The sequence below is a fragment of the Caloenas nicobarica genome, chromosome 5 (genome assembly GCF_036013445.1).
Source record: "Caloenas nicobarica isolate bCalNic1 chromosome 5, bCalNic1.hap1, whole genome shotgun sequence".
NCBI classification, from domain to species: Eukaryota; Metazoa; Chordata; class Aves; order Columbiformes; family Columbidae; genus Caloenas; species Caloenas nicobarica.
The window spans coordinates 56,418,096-56,432,549 of record NC_088249.1 but is presented as its reverse complement, the minus strand read 5'-3'; positions in this window follow the sequence as shown (position 1 = coordinate 56,432,549).

Sequence of the window (14,454 nt, the reverse complement as noted above, 5' to 3'; positions counted from 1 at the left end):
TTTCTTTCTTTTTGTTGTAGATAAAGTGATTATATTAGAATTGCCTGCATTTTCCTTTTTACACAGATTTTTTTTAAAAAGAAACAAAACCACAATACCAAAACACCAGCACAATATTAGGTCTTGGGAATACAGAGAAAACGCTGCAAACATGAAATCTGAAAAGATGCAGAAATGAAAAAACAAATATAGTGAGCATGATTTTATTATCATTAATAATCTGATCATTTTCTTTAGCAGTATCATAATTTTTGACTCTTCAGAGCTGGCAGTGCACAAAAATGGGGCGCAATTACAGCAGGCTTATTCTAGTTTTCCTTCCTCATGTTTTTTATTCAGTGATACTCCAAAATGGCTATGAAATTAGAATTTTAATTTTAATAGCACTTTTTTCTAGGTATGGTCAATCTATCTTCTTATTATGGCAAGTTATTTTAAACTACTTAGTATTCAGGATATTTGCAGTTGTAACGAACAAGTTCATTTAAACACCAAATCAATCAGTATTTTCACTAGAGAGAAATTTTTAAGTACCAATTAAGAATGAAAAAGCGATCTACATCCTCTAATACAATATTAATGTTCTGAGAGGGGTGATCCCAACTGCACGAGAAAAAAATGCAGCTGTGCATATGCTTCTCTTAAGAAAAGGGTTTTTCTGTCACTTAGAATAATTTAATGAATAAAAAGTGGTTCTTTTATTACTACTAATGAATGGAAATACTATCAAATTGCAAGGCATCAACACATGACATTACTCTTAAACTAAAAGCGCAGTAGATTATCCTAGTGATAATGGAGGCTGCGAGCACTTTGTAGGATGGATGGACTGTACTTGTCGTGCCATGGTACACTGTTATCTTTCAGCAGTGCATAGATCACAGTTAAGAGTTATGCTAGGTGCTTAATTCTGTTATTTTCTGTTGAAATATCAACCTATCTGCCCATAATGAGAGAGTTTTAGACAAAATAAATTACAGAGGCACAGGGAGAATCACGCACTTTAGGTTGATGAGAACGTGCAATGCTCTGCTGAGGGGAGTGGTGGCGGTCTTGCTCATGAAGTAGCTTAGACCTGCACTGATGGAGCAATCGGACACGTAACGGTGGGAAGGATCTTGCCCTGGTGCTGTGATCTGGTGGCCATGTTCTCATCTGGTACCTTCAGTTTGGGTTTTGTTTGATTTGAAGTGAGAGAAGTGCACCTGAAATGGCCTTGGGGGAAGGGCAGCCAAGCTCTTTAAAGGAATAAGCCTTGGATGGGGATACCCTGTTTAGGTGGGGATTAGGTTGCAGGGAAAAGAGGTTTTACAAGCCTCCAACAACTGGAGGGCCAGGTCAGGAGAACATTTACTGAAAACCAGGAACTGGTGCATTAACCAGGCAGGTTTTATCACCTTGACCTAGATAGCTTTGTTTCAGCTTAACACCTGCTTGGTTCTTTAGCAGTTGATCTGCTGGGGATGTTGCTGAACAATAAGGTGACAACCTCACCCTTTCAAAATGACATAAAATACACTTTCTTTGAAGTTGTGTTTGAACTTGTCTTACCATAAACGTATTTTCAGAGCCCAGGCACCTTAGGGAACGTCTGAAAACGAGGCGAGGGGAAACACAACCTGAAGTTGAATTGCTGAACTAAAAATTGCCTGGTCTCTCCAAGGATTTCATTAGTGACTTTCCTGTGAAACAGTTTCATAAGCCTATTTACAACAATTTTGTTTTTCTTATTCTAGTGATTTTTCTTGCATTAATTCATATAAATGCTTTTTTTCTATGATATTTCTTTAAGTGTTACCTAAACGTGTAATTTAAAGGACTGTTGGTTTAAGTATTTTAAGATAGTATCTTTATGAAATAGATTTTTTTTTAAAACAGCAAAAGATATGTAATCTCATTCTGATTATCTGTGAAAAAAGTATTTATTATTCATAAACACAGAAGAATTTGTGCATATAAAACTAGAGCCAGTGAAGTTAGCTTGATTTACACAAGTTGGAAATAAATCTAGCTTGTTCTTAAAATACTTGTTTTGCAGTTTTTGCATGGAGAGTCTGTAAGTAAAACAGTACAGCTTCTGTTCCCTTGCTGGGTTATAAATAGTTTATAAATTAAGCATTTAGTATGCATTTTTTAATAAATCATCACTTGTCCTGAAATTCCGGATGCTTTGATCTGTGTGCATGGTTTTGCAAATACACAGCACCTTTATGATGACCCCACTGCTAATAGCAAACTGCATAGAGGGTTTTTCACAAGAATATTCGAAGCTTTTGCTGTTTGGCCAGCAGCAGCCTTGGCTGTAAGCCACATCACTCTCTCCTCAAGCATCACTGAGTGAGTGTTGCTGGAGATACCACAAACCAGGCTCGAAGTTACCATGCACAGGATAAAAACATCTTTGTGGTATACTGCCATGATAATTCCAGCCTCACAAGGTAAAGCTGCATATAAAACATCTCTTCAAAAGAGAATAGGGAATGTAGTAATTAGGGAAGTGAGTGGAGTCATGTGGGAAAATATTTGTACCAGATGACTCTTTTCCAGCACTGCGGATGTTACATTAAAGAGCTAATATGTAAGTTAATGCTGCCTGAGGCAGGATTAACTTCTAATGTGTAGGGATTGAAGATTGCTAATGGCCTAGCTAGCATGAAAACCAGCTCGTGCGGGAAGGTGACTTCCCATGCTGTTATTTGGCCATGGCTAGGTTGGTTATGCTGAGCGCCTGCCACTGAATTCTCCCTGCCTGTCCAACTCCTGAGCAGCCACAAGGTCTGTCAAAGGGTCAGCTGGATGCAAGGCAGGGCAGGGTCAGGCCGCTGGTTGTGTGATTTGTGTATGAGGCCAAATCAAGGAGTGTGACTGACTGCCTGCCTGATCTCCTTGAGCTGCTTGTGCTGGCACGAAAGGGCTTGTGTTACTTTCCTGGACCAGACCTGTAGCTGTCAGTCAGTGAATCCCAACAAAAATGACAAAGGTTTACACTGACTGAGGATGTGGTGCTTCAGTTTAGGAGACCCACATTACGGTGCTGAGGCTTTGCAGTATGAGAGAAGGTGTAATCAAATGTCCTTTCCTCCTTTTTACAAAAATGTGTTAATTGTGAATCAAAGAATGTAGTGGTTTGACTCCTCCTAATGGAGGAAGTGCTTGTATAGACCCAGCAAGTGTTGTGTTGGTTTTTTGCTGAAAAATAATTTTTCCGAATAAGACCTCAATATTTGTACCTAAACCAGCATTTTAAAAGTTATATATTTTTCTATATTTGTGTGTATACTGTCAGTCAGCTGTTGCAGAGGCAAGAAGACTCATTGGTATCTGTCAGTCAGCCTAAAGGTATCTTTTTGGTTGCCAGATTAGAAATTTCTGCCTGTTGTGCAGCTTTCAGGTTGAGTGCAGAACATGGAATATTTCTCTAGCACGTGTGCACAAGTTGTGAGGAAGTTGAGGGGCTAAGTGGTGTTGGTGAGAAACCAAGGAATACCTTTAGCAGCACCAGGCCTTGTTCTCCTTCCAGTGAACATGGATAACTCAAATTAACACTAATGGGTGTTATGCACAAGGGAGAGAATGATCTACTCCATTGCATGCACTGGGAAGTGCAATTTAAAGCTTTCCTGAGGCATCTTTAAATTAGATTTCTTGGAGCATCTGTCTTGGAGTTGTCTCACATGCAGAATTCCCACTGACTCAACAGGGCTTGCTGCACACAGGTCGATGGGAAGGGATGTCTCCTTTGTTAGATCTTTTCAAGAGGTATAGACCGGACAGAGGTAAATTGCTCTCATTGGTATGATACACAGGTGCTCACCTGCGGATGTTGTAGCGATTCATTTCCAGATGCTTTCAGGTTACATGAATGCCAAAACACTGGAAAAATAAGCCCACTACAAAATTGGTGAGGAATTTCCTTTCCTTCAATCCAGAAGAGCCTATTCTGAAGCCTTGATTGCTGACAGGAGTTGAAGGAGAATAGATTGGTCAGGTAGACTGTAAAGACTGGATGTTTAAATGACTAGCAAGGACATACAGGTTTGCTGTGAGAAGAATTACACAAACCAAGACAAAATGTTTGGGTGACAAAGTGGCATACCCATAAAAAGGTGAATTCTGTAATGGCTGCATCAGGGATTTCAGCATCTCCCTTGAAAGCATCTGGTATTAGCTGTGGTCAGTGATTACAATGTGGGATTCAGCTGACCTCAGAAGTTGACCAGTTTCTGTGTTCTGGTTTTATCCAGTTGGAATCAAATATTTGAATGCTTTTAACTCTGACTTTTGTGATGATAGTTGCACAGTGCTTGGCCAGCCACCCTGCGTTTTGCTTGTTAGATGGAGGCAGTATAAATTGTTCTGTTAAACAGGTCCTAAACCAGGCTAAGTGCAGGAGAAAAAAATGTCAGAATAACATCATTGCATGATGCTGGTGTCTGCAATGCCAAACTGCCATTTTATGGTCTTGTCTTATTTCCTTTTCCTTTTTTAAACACAAGGAAAATTTTGAAAGGATATCTTTTTTTTAAACAGCTTTTTGAAACCAGTGGGGGTTAATTAAAAACTAAATATGGAATCTACAAACACCCAGAAATTATTTACACTGTTGTTAATTTGTTCTTTAATATTCATAACTGTTTTCTGTTAATTAAGAAGAGAGTGAGAACATGAAGAAAGGCTCAGAACAAAAGCAGTCTGCATACAGATAAGGGTTTGAGTTCTCAAATAACTGGACTAAATGCATACTGCCTGTACTGAGTGAGGAATTTATACGCAGTGAATGTGTATTGCAGCTGAAAAAATTGGGTGGACTTATGTATGAATCTTACTACATCAGCATTCAGCATGATCCTCTTACCATCACAGTTGCTGCTTCCCTGTTTTGTGGTATTAGACACTCTGCAATCCTAGAGCAGTCTAATTAGCTCTTAGAAAGTGGGACTTGTAGTTGGGAAATATTTCTAGCTTTTGAAGTAGTATTATGTAAAGCATTTGTAGAAAATGAGGCTGCATAGCTTAGAATAGGATGCTGTATTTTCTGTGTACTGCAGAAGTCATGAGCCTGCTGCTAATCCTTTCAGAGGTATTAGCCATTATCTCAACAGCATCTAGAGGCTGTGGTCAGGATCAGGGTTTCACCATGCAAGGAATTTCACATAAACATATAGGCAGCCAACTTCTTGATGTTGCACAGTATTGGTCAGCAGACATAAGCACTGTTACCTTTTTGTGTGAACAAGTTGCTTCCTTTTCTCATATGCAGAGGTATTTGTAGGTTCTTCCTCATCCAGAACCTTCACCAGCTTTGTTCTTTTCAGTTTTTAGTAACACTTGTTTAGCTTCATCACTACAGTGTATTTACCTTCAGTCTTGAAACAGCCCCCTAGTTTAAATCTCTTATCTGTGCTGTTTTAAATACTGGCCTATTTATGAATTAGGCTGCTACCTCTAAGTTTTACGCCACTGTGTGCAATTTGTCATCTCTATAGGATCTGGGTGAGTTTTCAATAGTGTATCTTAGAATACACTCATGAATAAAAGTACTGTATTGCCCAATAAGATTTGCGAGCTCTGTGGTAGCTGTGAATAGCAGAGCAAGGCTGCTCAGTAAATGCTTGGAAACAGGAGAGTTCCATGAATGTTAGTCTATCAGCCTAGCATAGCCCAGCTGAGTTTTCCAAGGGGACAGGCAATGATTTGTGGTGTGTGTGTGTTGTGTGGTCGGTGGTTTTTTGTGTGTAGTGTTTTGGTTTGTTGGGTTTTTTTGTTGAGGCCAGCTGATACCTGGCCCTCAAAGCCATTTGAAAACCCAGTCTTAAATGGTCGTGTAATAGTCTGCTTAAAATGTTCATCTTGGTCAAAAAAGATGCAGAAACAATTCTGTACAGCGTAAGTGACCGAATCACATGCACTTGTGAACAGCACACGACTGAGAGAAATGCTTCACTTTCAGAGGCTGGAAACTTAAATAATCACAAAGAATAAATTGCTTCAAGAAAAGTAAGGGTAAACTAGCTTGAAGAGAAACCACTGCATTCCACTCTTCCTTTCTTAAGCTATACTCCCAACCCCTTGTAGTAGTAAATAATATATTTCATCACACATTTAAAGCTTTATAATATCTATTGACCTAAATGCAAGGTTAATTGATGCTTCACTTCATGTCTGTCAGTAGAAGTAACAGTAAAATAAACAGTGCCTTCCAGCTAGTCAGACTTCCTGCTGGATTGTGCTTGGAAGAAACCCTTTATGTGTATATATATGTATAAAATATATAGCATGATATACTACAGTAGGCATGCAATATAAAGAGATGACTAGGTGAGATGAAGCTCCTGGTGCAACATGCTTAGTGAAAGACAAACTTATCCTCTTCCCCATTTCTTCACCTCTGTATCTCAGCAGTCACAGTTTGAAAGACTGTTTGCAATTGTGAAAATAGATGGCTCGTATCCAGATAAGGCATATGAGAGAAGACCAGAGATAATTAGCACAAGCCAGGATCATTAAAGTTTACACACCAGGATAATCCAAAGAAAAATGTTCTCTTGAAATAATTAGTGCAATATTCTAGCTTAGTTAACGATAACAACTTGCCTTTGTGCCAAAGGCCTACGCACTACTGAAGTTCATTGATGCAGGAGGTCTAAGTTGGACTCTATACTGGGAGTCAACACAGGCACAGAGGTGGTTGAAAAACTGTTCAGCCTTAGCTAAGTGTAGATTTCATTTAGGATATTGAATATACCTGTGTCTGATCTGTTCCACAAGTAGAAAACAGGAAAAGAAATCTACGCTTTTATGGAGTCCTTTATGTAAAATAACCTGCATGATTGGGACTCCCACACTGATGCTTGCTGTCTTGCAGTGCTACCAAGATGGGCCCATTTTCAAGTTTCAGACTTCACTATCCCTAGCATCGTGGCAATCTCCTAAGAATGAGCTGTGGGGACAATATAACCTTGGAAGAAAGGAAACAGCACTTTTAAATGAAAAAGAAATGGATTGTATTTCTTACCTTCTATGAAAGGTAGCAAATGTCTTTTCCCAAGGATGGAGAATGGAGCAAAAGGAAGAAACAGAATGAGAAGAGAGACCGAGTTCCCCTGTGCTCCAAGGAGGATGTTGTGTGCTCTAAGCTTTATAAGGATTATTGCATTCAAAATTTTAAGCTGTGACAATAAAGTTAAAGTTGCAAAACTCCCCTATTTTAGCAAAGATTTACGGAAGAAATGCAGTGTGTAGAGGAGTCTGGAGATTAGAAGCAAACTACAGACTCTGGCAGCCTGAACACAAGTTAGAGACCTGGGTTAGAGATGACTGAGCTGTATGTACAAATACAGGTCTGTGATCTTTTTGATATGAAAAAGATCACAAATTATATCAGAAAATACAGGGTCAACAGTAGCAAGAACACCTCGAGGGAGACAGGAGTTACAGTAATATCAGAAGACAGCTGGTAATGGGGCAACAGCAGATTTTTTTTTTTTCCCTCTTCCCCTTGGGGACAATGATGGAACAGTAATTACTGAGAAAGCCAGCAACCTGCAGAGTGTAGGAGTGTCTAGCTTGTAGTTAGAGATGCTGAAATCTGGCATATATAGGAATCAAGATTTGATCTCTGAACAATTGAATCTGCTGATGGTGGACAGGTAAGAAGGCAGATGGGGCAGGGAATGGGAAGATAAGGAAATAAACACTGTGATACAGTGCCTTTCTCAAAGATCTAATACATCCTGGTTATGTCCCTTCAAAGATTCATCTATTAATGAAACTGCATCTCTCTAATCCAAATTTTATCTAAAATTGAAACCCTGAATATGAGTAGTCCAGTTATAAATGGATGCAGTTGAATCAGTTCACTGTGTCACCCAAATAATGCAGCATGGCCATGCCCTTTGGCCTCCTCTGTTCTTTCCCCTTCTCCTTTACAAAAATATTGTCCTGATTTAATCGGTGATCTCTAACACTTGATGTTGGAACTGTAGACAGCATTTCCATGGATTGCTGGTGTGAAGATGAAATGGGTTAACTTCGAGTGAAATGTAAAAGGAATAGGCATATATTGTTTGAAGTGAAGGTGGTTTAAGATGCTTGAAGCCCAGCATGAGAAATCTGAAAGGGAATTGAGATTTGGGGGCTGCTCAGACATGGCTAAAAACCAACCTTCTCTACACTGTCCCAAGGAGGTCACTTAAACTAGGTTAGGTATCAGTAATCTCATCTGCAAACGTGGGCTGGTTTGTTCTAAAATTGTCACCCAGCAAGACAGCTAAAAATGAATGCCTGGGAAATAAAGTTTTCCAGTGTGCTGTACATGTTTTCTTTCATAGTGATTTCTGTCGCTGGAACTTACTGATGCTTATTTCTGTCTTCACCAATATTCCTGTCTCCCTTACAGAAGTAAATGTTGTTTCTTTGGGGATCTTGTTTTGTGTGCCAATGAACTCCAGAGCAACCTGCAGTGTCAGATGAAAAGCAAACCTAAAGTCTGAGATTTCAGTGGGAAATTGCCTGTTTCCTCTTCTCCCTCAGGTGTCCCTGGAGTTGCTCTCACCAGTATCAGTTGCTCTGTTTCTCTTAAAAAGACCTTCAAATAGCTGCCTTTCTGCTTTATGCTAATGGAGTACTACATGAGTTTTCTAAGTTGTTATACTGTATTTATATGTAAGCATGAAACATTCTTCTCTTTGAATAAGAGATGAAACAAGTGGCAATGAAAATGCAATTGAAAACAAAATCCTGCACAGCTGAATAAATACTGTCCTTTGCATATTAATGAAGATCTGAGGGGATCAGCAGGAGATACAGCAGTGGAAGAGAAGTGCTTGAGTGTGTCTGTCCAACTCCACTGTGAGAATCTCAAAGGAGACAGGAGTTAAATGCATTTACTGTAGAACACAGTTTAAATGCCACAGTTTTAAAAAATCACAACAGTTGTTGTTTTTATGTGTATTGTGGTGTGTTTGTGTGTGGTGTTTTGGTTTGGTGGGGGTTTTTTGAGAAAGATCAGCTGATACTGCTTTTCACTTTTTAGTGAGGAACAGAAATAATTTAACATCTATATTTGTTGGTCAAGAGACCATTGCCTACTTGTGTAGGCAGTTGAAACCTACATTAAATTACATATAGTTTTTCTGTTTTTAAGAGTTAAAAGGTCAAGTTTTGGGTAGCTTTGAAATGCATGATTTTTAACTGAAATCTTTCAAGAAGTAAAATAAACTGCACGTCAGTATTTAATACCTGGAACCATGATTTACTGTCCTGAGAACTAATTTGAGCTTGCTGCAGATGTAAACTCGCCCTCAATTAATGTGCTACAGGGCCTGATTCAGAGATGAGTGAAGTCAGCAGGTCTTTCCAATTACTTTTATGGGTATCAGATGAAGTCTTTAATTAATGCATCACTGAATGCTTAGACTTGTTTAAAAATTTCTCGTTTCTAGACATAATGCAGATCTTTCAAAATGTCATTGTACTTTAAAGCTGTTCTGCTCTCTTGGATGAGAAGTTATTTACACTTGTGTGAATACATCTGATATATTCCTCCTTTCCTCACACCATAGTATGCCTACAGTATGTGTTTTGATATATTATGTGTATCTTTGAATACATAATATATTACCAGATGGTATGTGATTAGCAGGGTACACTAAAGTAGAAAGATGTGTTCTGCCCTGGGTACATGTACACAGTCTGGTAGTGTATGTATTTAAAGTGAATATCTCAGGATGTATTTTCAGGAGAGAAAATAATATGTTGATCCATGCAAAAGTTCTGTGTACGTAGTAAATGAGCTACCCAGGAAAGTTTCATCTCTAACATTCTACTTGAAGTATTTGAAAACCACGTCTGGCTCTTGAGCTCAGCCTGGTGAAATTTTGCCTGAGAACAATTATTGTTCAGATGCCATTGGCATGTTTTCATTTCCAGTAGCTTAATAGTCCAGATTTGGAATATGGAATAGCCAATGTCCATATGACTTTTTCAGGTCTCAGCTCTCTTTAATTTGTAGAGGAGCAAAAAAAAAAAAAAAATTGACAGGTTACTGCCTGCTTGAGTGGGAGCATGTGAAAGCCATTGTTTTCTCAAAACAAGTAAGGAAAATGCCAGTTTGGAGCTTGTAAACAAAGCTCCACTGTCAAGGAAAACTTAGACATTTTTCAGTTTCCTGAAAAATCAGCATTTAAATCAGAAATATTGGTGCAGCCTTGTCTGAAATAATGTAACTTGCTTTTATAATGAGGGCTGGTGTTGTGAAGAGACCCGAAGTTATGGTCACCTGTTCCTATCATAGATTGTAGTCATCGGAAATTGAATGCCATGGGGCAAACTTTCAGCTCTTAGTAATAAAAATTACCTGGTGAAGAGAAATTATAGGCATTCCAGAAGTATACTGTTTATGGGTCGATTCAGATCTGGAGGTAGCTTTAGTTTGGTAACTAGTAGAAAACTCATATAAGAGCCTTAGCTCATGTAAATCAATAATGCTTCCTTGATTGTAATGGGCTAGTGCCAATTTATACCATCTGAAGAGCTATTGCCTAGATTTACAGTGTGAATATAATTACTATGACATAGATTTGCTTTGGTTCACTGAGCTGGCAACCAGTGAGGTTTACAGTATCTTGTCTCTTTGTTCTTGCTTAGATTGTTTTTCTAGAGGATGGTTGGATTTAGAACCCAGGCCATAGTTTCTCTCCCAACGTGTTGTTTTGACAGTATTAGCATATAAAGCTGGTATCATTGCAGAGCGCGGGGCTGGTTCCTGCAGGCCCTGTGCGCTGGGAGCGCAGGGAAGGCCTGTTGCACCATGGCGCTCGGCAGGACCTGCGGGACACTCGGTGCTTTTCAGTGATGGCTGTGCCAAGTGGCTGCAATTAGGTTTCCACATTAACATCCTACCCCGCATCAGGCCAATGGGGAGACCAGAGCAACTTCCTAGATGTGATCATTTTCCTGGGCTCTGCCAGCAGGCTCAGTGAGACAGCTGGGTAGTGATTTAAATATCTGCGGCTAGCTTTGTAATCAGGTGGGCTAGAAAGTTTTAAGACAAAATATTAAAATGCTAAGGAATACAGCAAGCTCTCTGAGAAGAAATGAGAAAAAAATCTGAGCTTAGGTTGCTCGTTCAGACCTGTAAACCATGAAAAGTGGAGGATGGTTACTGCAATAGAAATGGAGAAGACAAGAATATTGCCCTTTTTTTATTATGTATCATGTAAGTTGAAAGACATTTTATGTCTTTGGCCACAAGCCTTCATGAACTCCAAAGTATAATTTCAGCCCAGGTCTCTCTTTGCCTGGTTGCAGGCTGTCATTTAACTGCTGTTACTTTTTCCCTTCTCCATTCATGCTGTGATATCCCTGCTGACAGCTAAAATCAGTAAAAGAATCAATAAAGAATTATTAACAATAATTAAAGCATGGGCAGCCCATTGCACCCAGTGGGCTTAGTCTCTCCAAGTACAAATTCTGCACTCAGTTTTGTAAAGTGTAGCTGAAGACACTTGGCACAACTTCAGTGATCTGTGGATGTAACTGAGAGCAGGATGTGGCCCACGGTGCTAGGAGCTATTCTTTTAAATTATTGTTAAAAGCAGGAAATCATGACTTCTGGTTCTAAGTGGCTGAAATGCCATGTAACTCAGAGAAAATTGTGAGGGGAGGAAAAGGGTTGAAGCGAGTCAGTGAGCAAGCTTTTTGTGCTTGGAAAAGAGAGAAACCTGTTTTCAAGAGCTCTTTATGTCACAAATAAGAGTGCAATAGTTTCAACACTAGCATCTAGCAGTCATTTTCTGCAGTATAAAAGCACCATAACTTAGCATGATTTCTGTGCTCCTGGGAGGCTGTAGACTTAAATAACAAGGGTGCTCCAGGTCACAGCCGAGATGCAATTAACCCTGAGATTGAAGAAATGCCTTCCCACCTGCAGGAAGGATTCTCATTTTGAATAGCTTTCCATTAGTTTTCCTGTGGGAATGGCACAATATTGGCAGTATTTCTGGAACTAATATGACAGTGCTAGCCAGGGAGCGGTTTAGCTACAGGTCCTCAACACTCCTGTGGTCACTAGGGATTCTGGGGGTTTTCAGTCCAGCTCTGACTATCTTCTGGCTGTTGGGAAAATTTTTTTTGTCCTGTGATTGAGGTAATTCCACACGGCAATAGAAATGCCATGCCTGTATTTTGACAAAGGGTGCGTTTGTGTGCATCTGAGTTCTGATTTTTGTTGTTCATCGATTCCTTGTTTTACATGTCACCTGAGGGAGAACTAGTAATGGTTGTGTTTTCACCTGACCCAAAATATTCAGATGTTTGAAATTCCATGAAACAACTTTATTTGTAACTGAACAACAACCTGATAGGTAAACTCTTGAGTAGAAACATTTACAAGAATCTGAATTTCTGATTATTCACATCATGTAGCTAGTGTTAGGAAAACTTTAAACTTGAAAATGATTGTTTAGGGTGGAAAACAGTTGAACTATGTTTTTGAATTTACTGTATAATTTTCACCCATCTGTAGCCTGATGTGCATCAGAAAACCACTTGTCAGCTCCCTGCATTCCCTGAATTCCTTTGCCTCTTTCTCAGGGATTGGTTGTGTGTTGTCTGCTACTGAATTTTTAGAGAAATTGGTATATCAAAACTCCTGGTTACTACTTAATTACTTAAATGTTCTTTTGTCGTCTTTTGGTTTTGCATAACTCCTACTGCAAACCCAGTTCTGCAGAGGGAGACACAGAATAAAAGTTACACAAAACTGGAAAAATTACTATGAAAGAGACTTGGTTTAGGACAGAACGCTTCAGTGAAATTTGGAAGATGTCTTAGGAAGTGTGGATGTTTCCAGCATGAAATGATCCCAGGGATGACTATGTTCTTCTGAAGAATGGTTTTGTGATGACTAATGTTTCATTTTATAGCTACTTGTGTAACTTTTCCGGTCTGAGACATGCGACACCAAAAGCCACTGGCTGAAGGAAAAGGGTGACTTCAGCTGGTGCTTGTGAACTCTTCAGAAGACATGGTCAGTGGACTGAGTCGCTGCTACATGAGACCAGGGCTGTAGTGAATTCAAAGTGCATGTGCCACAGAGGTGAAAGAGCTTTTGTGAAATGGAGTGTTACGTGTCTGCTAGCTGCCTGCCCCCCCTCCCCAGGCCTGTGGAGTCTGACCTGTTCGGCTATCTGGGATTGTGACTTGATAAGTGCTGCTTTCATGTATGAGGAGATTATAGGCAGTGTTGCCACTGGCTCATGTTATCTTTGTAAAGCATAACCTGCAGGATACTGTAGAACAAAACAGGACAATACTGAAAGCAGTGAGATGTGGCTGTAGTGATGAGGAGAAAACTGATAGCTGTAAAAGCATCACAGGAGCACTCTGGTTCATCAGGTCCTGCACACTGTCATGTGTGTTTAGGAAGGGATTATTCCTAGGGATCAGTTCCCACTCTAAGTATCAGATAAGCCAGAAGGTGAAAGTACTCAGAAGCATGAAAAAAGCATAGAGAATAAATATTTTAATCACATCAAACTGAGAACAGATTACTTGGTTTCCTTAAGGGGTCATGAGAGAAGTAAAAAAAAAAATAAATTTGGGACTTTTTTTTACATTTATAGTGATCATTGAATGAGCATCAAATTTAGCTTTGTTTTGGAAAGTGCGGGGATTTCAACTGGATGATTTTCTGAGGTCCCTTCCCACCTAAATCATTCTTTAATTATGACTTTTGATGAAGCCAAGAGGCAATAAACTTTTAAAGGACGATTTGGCCTGTGGACCCCATTGACATAGCATACTGCTGAGTCCATGGTGTTAAATAAGAAAAAACAAATTAGACTGCAGTATGGATTTAAAAAAAAAAATCCACAGTTGGGTTGGATGGGATACCTTTTCCCAAGGGCTGGATGTTGTCAGGCCAGCACAGCTTCTAAGGCATTGTAAGAAAATTTCATAATAGGTAAAAAATGGAGTTTCTTTTCCCTAGTGTAGCTGATGTGGGCTTGGGATAGGGATAGCTCATCTGATTTGTTAGGACATTCTCTATGCAGGATAGGGTTCAGCTTTCAGTTACAACAGGATAGTTCTACTATAACTTCAGCATCAGGAACTTCTTTATAAGACAGGCTTACATACAAAATTATTGGAAAAAAAATCAATGTATAAATTTGCCCTCGATGTAAAACTCGAATTTTGCACTGACACCAGATTTACTATCTGTTGCACAGGTGGAGAGAAGGTCAAATTAATCAGTATTTGTCAAGGTAGCTATGCTAGGCTGACAAATGTGTGAGAGAATCAACTAGCGAAATGCTGAAATACCTGCTTTGCAGAGGGTACAGCCAACTGTGTTACACTGGGCTGTGACATCAAGTGCAATGTCAGCCCAAATGAAGCCAACTCTTTCCTATTTTATGCAAACTAGGCCAGCATTCTTGAAGTGTTAAA